Here is a 6073-nt window from a genome sequence, read left to right as displayed (position 1 = left end):
AAGACTCCCAATATATGACAAGAAATCTCTCCATTTCAAAGAGAACTTCTTCACAGAATCCCTCAGAGTGAATTTAATCTTTTCTAATTTCAGGGAAAAAATAAAACGCCCTCTAACCAATCAGCAGCAGATGGGGGAGTGGCAGATTTCCAGACCAGCAAGATTCTCCTACGGGCCAAAAGCGATGTAAGTGAAATGATATCCGACTGGTTTGCATTTAAACCTAAAACATCATCTGCCACACCAAACACAGTTATAAGCGGGCAAGGTCTGAGTGTCACCCCCAAAACCTCACTGATAATTTTAAAAACCAGGGCCCAATAGCCATCAATCCGAGGGCAAGACCGAAATGCATGAAATAAACCAGCCAGAGAAAAGGACCACCTGTCACAGGATATATGTCAGCACGCCTGGCTTTACTAAAATGTACTGTGTAAAACTAAATTGTATGAGTCCCGAGTCTCGCACATGATGACGAGGAATGAACCCTATTCTGTGCTTTTGTCCAATATTCCTCAGACAAATCCACACCAAGGTCATCCTCCCAGCTAGTAGTATCTTTGTTTAGATCTTGAACATACAAAGACATCAGCTGAGAGTACAGCACAGAGATCAGCTGTTTATCATTCCAGCAGAGAGTGAGTTTGTACCACAACATAGCAGGTGGTAGATCAGGAAAAGAGGGAAGTTTTTCCTTGACGAAGAGGAGAATCTGCAAGTATTGAAAAAAATGATTATACAGGCCATATTTACTGCACAAGTTATCAAAACTATTGAATATATTATCAGTGCACAATTCCTTCATGTGCATAAGACTGTTCAAACCCTATTGCCTGAAAACAAAATCGAGTATGCAGGGAAGAAATAGATGGTTTCTACGATCAGGACCCAAAACTGAACTGATGTGAACGCATAGTGGCAGCGAAATTGTTGTAAATTTTTTTGAGGGTGGAACGCACGACAGGACTAGATGTGAATTGAGAGGATTTTAATGGAAATGTTCTATGACCCCTCCCCTTACAACTTGAAATAATGTAGTTGACAAGTGCAATAGAAAGAGGCTCAACTGCAATTGCAAAACGATTCAATGTTTCTTAAGTGTGTGAGTGAGCAGTTCGACTCCCTGGTCCATATATGTTCCAATGAAATCGATATGTATGGGGAGGTAGTTCTGCAGCGTGAGGACAGGTATTTAGCTATTAAATAAAAGGTCAGGTACCACTCCCCGTCCCAGTGTGCCCAGACCAAGGAAGACCATACAATTTAGCACGTGGCTCAAGCTATGGTGCAGATGGGAGGTCTTCAGAATTCATTGTGCTTATACCAAGGAACGTGGGATGTCAATAGAAGAGATGGAAGACGGTTCACATATAAACTGGAGTGGAGCTGATATCCTGGAGGGAAGGTTTGTCAGTATTGTGCATGAGAGTTTTTGGGAGAGCAGTTGAACTCGAATGCAGGGGGATGGGATTCAGAGATCGAGAGAAAATAGCGGAGTCGATATGGAGACAGATAATGTTAAGACTTCAGAAAAAACTTCAGGAGTCAAAAAGTTGTGCATCAAGCGACTGGTGCCCTGAGGTCCGTATATTGCAATGCAGGAAGCTTCTAAGCGGCGCATTTAATCTCAGGATACGAATCAACACAGTGAATATAATTTTACAGCCATTATTGAGAATTGGGCGTAGGAGGGACAAGCAGGACAGCACGATATTTCGGGTTCCCTATTTTAGACGTGAGAAAAAGGAAGAATTAAAGGAGGAGGTGTGACAAATGTCACCACAAAACGCAGTCAGAACAGACAAGACAACTTGTCTAAGTGAAGCTTTACGGGTGCAAATATAGAAACATAGAAAACTCACAAAATAATACATGCACTTCGTCCCACAAAGTTGTGCCGTACACATCCCTGCCTTAGAAATTACTAGGCTTAGCCAAAGCCCTCTATTGTTCCGAGCTCCATGTATCTATGCGAAATCTCTTTGAAGTTGCTAATATATCCTCCACCACCACCGTTCCTGGCAGCCCATTCCACGTACTCAGCAATCTCTGCGTCAAACACCTACCCCTGACATCTCCTATATACCTACTCCACAGCAAATTAAACCCGAGTCCCCTTGTGTCAGCCAATTCAGCCCTGGGTAAAAGCCTCTGACTATCCACACGATCGAAGCCTCTTATCATCTAATACACCGCTATCAGGTCAACTCTCATCCTCCGTCGCTCCAAGGAGAAAAGGCCAAGTTCACTCAAACTCCTTACATAAGGCATGATCGCCAATCGCAATTTCCTTGTGAATCCCCTCTGTACCCTATCTATGGCCTCCACATCCTTCCTGTTGTGAGGCGACCAGTACTCCAAATGGGGTCTGACTAGTGCCCGATGTAGCGCTAACATTATCCCTCGACTGCTAAATTCATTTCCACGTTTGATGAAGGCCGGTACACCTTATGCCATCTTAACCTGTGAACCTGCGTAGCTGCTTCGTGCGTCCTATGGACACGTGTCCCAAGATCCCACTGAACCTCCACACTGTCAAGAGCCTTACAAATAATATTATATTCTGCCATTATATTTGACCTACCAAAATGAACCACTTACCTGAGTTGAACTCCATCTACCACGTTTCAGCCTAGTTTTACATCCCATCAATGTCCAACTGTAACCTCTGACAGCCCTCCACACTATTCACAACACACTAAACTTTGTGTCTTCAGCAAATTTACTCACCCATCGCCCCACTTTTTCTCCCAGGTCATTTATAAATATCACGAAGAGTAAGGGTCCCAGACCGGATCACTGAGGAAGCATACAGGTCACCGCCGTCCATGCAGAATATGTCCCGTCTACAACCGTTCATTGCCTTCTGTGGGCAAGCTAGTTCTGGATACACAAGGCAATGTCACCTTTGATCCCATGCCTCCGTACTTTCCCAATAAGCCTTGCATGGGGAACCGCATCAAATGTCTTGCTGAAGTCCATGTACAGGACACTACATCTACTGCTCTTCCTTCACCGATGGAATTGACGAAATGAGCAACAAGAAATGTATGACCATGATAGTGGGACTATACTGTTGAGCAGCCAACAGTCCGCTGGATTAGAAGGATCACATCTGTTGAGAGATCGCAGACAGTTGCAGGAAAAATAAGATTGTGATAGCAGATGATTTCAGCTTTCCACCTATTGTCTGAGTCGCCTACTGCAAACAGGGCCAGTGGGATAGAGTTTGTCAAAAATGTTCAGTTCAGGTAAGATTCTTTAATCAGTACGACGATTTCCCAACGAGAGAGAGAGAGAGAAAGAGAGAGAGAGAGAGAGAGAGAGAGAGAGAGAGAGAGAGAGAGAGAGAGAGAGAGAGAGAGAGAGAGAGAGAGAGAGAGAGAGAGAGAAAGCAATACTTGATCTGCTACTGTGACATTAGATAAGGCAAGTATCAGAGTTTTGTTCAGAGGCACCGTTTGTATCTAGTGATCAGAAAGGCATTAGTTTCAAGTAAATGTCGGAAATGATTGGACGTTCCTCAGGTTTAGATTCTAAATTGGAGTAAGGCCAAGTTTGCCCTGGATCAGCAAGGATCTGGACAAGTTGTTTTATGGCAAAGGTGCTATTGGTAACTTGAAGCCCAAGCGCCTTTTAATTCGTTGTAGCAGGGAACGACCTAGACTGTGAACAGGGGGAAGTGTTCAAGGAGAGAGATATTTTGGAGTACAAGGCTGGGGAATGCACAATGTGAATAGAGGGACCCCTCCCATTACCTTCACACTTCCGTGCCTTATAAACCTCCATATCTCCGTACCCCACACTCTTCTTCGTATGCGTCACCCTGCTCTCCGCTGCACCCCTCCCCATGCCCCTCTTCCCATACCTCCGCTATGCCCCTGAATATATCTGTATCTCACACCGCTACATCCCTCCATCTCTGTTTGTGATGTCGAAGGGGATATGGATATCTCTTGTCAGACTTCCCACTTTCCACCGGATATTGATCTCTCGGTTCTGAATCTCCCCAGCTCTGCGTGGACACCACTCCCTCTAGTGTCCATTATATCACCACCCATATATTCCTATTCCGGGCTCTCCCTCCCCACACCCTCTCCCTCTACATACATACACAACTACACACTTCAGATAGTGTGTGTGTGTGTGTGTGTGTGTGTGTGTGTGTGTGTGTGTGTGTGTGTGTGACTGTGGTGGTAGTTGGGGTACCTTAACAAATGTCTTGCTGAAATCCATATGCACTACATCTACTGTTCTTCCTTCATCAACGTGTTCAGTCACATCCTCAAAAAATTCAATCAAGCAGCAAAACCTGCCCTTGACAAAGCTATTCTGACAGTTCCTAATCATATATACCTCTCAAAAACCTCTTAAACACTGCCTCTCAGGATCTTCGCCATCAACTCACCAACCTGTGGTGTAAGACTTACTGGTCTATAATTTCCTGGGCTAACTTTACTCCCTTTCTTGAATATAGGAACAACATCCGCTACCCTTCAATCATCTAGAAAATCAATCATCCCCACTGATGATTCAAAGATCATCGCCAGAGGCTCAGCAAAGTCAAAAGCTTAGTACCTCTTTCTTAGTATCTACATGTTCAAGCTTTTCAGTATGCTGCAAGTCATCACTACTATCACCAAGATCCTTTTCCATAGTGATTGCAGAAGTAAAGTTTTCATTAAGTTTCTCTGCTATTTTCTCAGGTTCCAGATATACATTCTCACTGTTACACTTGATGGGTCCAATTATTTCACGTTTTATCCTCTTGCTCCTCTCTTATTCAGTGCAGAATGCTTTGTGGTTTACTTTAACGCTGTACGCTAAAGCCCATTCTGGCTCTCGGAATTTCCTTCTGAAAGTCATTCATAATAACATTATAATGTTGTAGATCTCTAAGATCACTTAGCCCTCTGAACATTTCGTAAGCTATATTTTTCTTCTTGACAGAGATTCCTCATTCTCCAATCAGTACCGACCGGGACTTGAAGAATCTTTGGGAGCAATATCAGGAGATGAACAGCAAACGATGCCAATATCGTCTAAGTGTCCATGAGTTGCATTCGAACGTTCAATCCAGAATAACCGTGCATTCCTTTCTGTTCCTCTGCCAGACATCCTATCTCAAGAATGCTTACACCCTCAAAATCAATCTCTCTATCTCCGCAAGCCAATTCCACTGCTAACTGTTGACCAGCAAGAAAGGTGAGGTAAAATCCCCCAACCCCGCTCCTAATCTCAAAGACAGAGCAGAGAGAGAGAGAGAGAGAGAGAGAGAGAGAGAGAGAGAGAGAGAGACCCTCTCCATCTCACTCTACCTTTCTCTCTCTATCTCCCGCTCTCCACCGTCCCTATGCCACTCACACCCTCTCTTTCTAAACCCCAAACATCCGCGCTCTCTCTCTTTACACGCCCTCTCCCTACCACCTATATATTTCTGTCTCCGTCTCTCTAAACCACCCTCATTGTCTACCAGCACGCATTCTCTCTACAACAACTTTCCCTCTGTCTACCCCTACTCTTTCCCATCTACTTATCTCACAATAAATCATATTGATTTTTTGAAGAGGTTTCTAGGAAACTAGACAAGGGTAATGCAGTGGATGTTGTCTATATGGATTTCAGTAAGGCCCTCGTCAAGGTTCCACGTGGAAGGTAAGTTAGGACGGTTCAATCGTTAGATATTAATATTGGAATAGTAAAATGGATTCAACAGTGGCTGGACGGGAGATGCCAAAGAGTAGTGGCGGATAACTGTTTGTCAGGTTGGAGGCCGGTGACTAGTGGTGTGCCTCAGGGATCTGTACTGAGTCAGATGTTCTTCATCATATACATTAATGGTATAGATGATGGGGTTTTAAATTGTATTAGTAAGTATGCAGACGATACTAAAATAGGTGGCGTTGTGGATAATGAAGCAGGTTTTCACAGAGATTTAGGCCAGTTAGATGAGTGGGCTGAATGATGGCAGATGGAGTTTAATGCTAATAAATGTGAGGTGCTACATGTTGGTAGGACTAATCAAAATAGGGCAACAATTTTAAATGGTAGGGCGTAGAGGAACGCAGTAGAA

The sequence above is a fragment of the Hypanus sabinus genome, unplaced genomic scaffold, assembly GCF_030144855.1.
Source record: "Hypanus sabinus isolate sHypSab1 unplaced genomic scaffold, sHypSab1.hap1 scaffold_795, whole genome shotgun sequence".
Lineage (NCBI taxonomy): Eukaryota > Metazoa > Chordata > Chondrichthyes > Myliobatiformes > Dasyatidae > Hypanus > Hypanus sabinus.
This window is presented reverse-complemented; position numbering follows the sequence as displayed.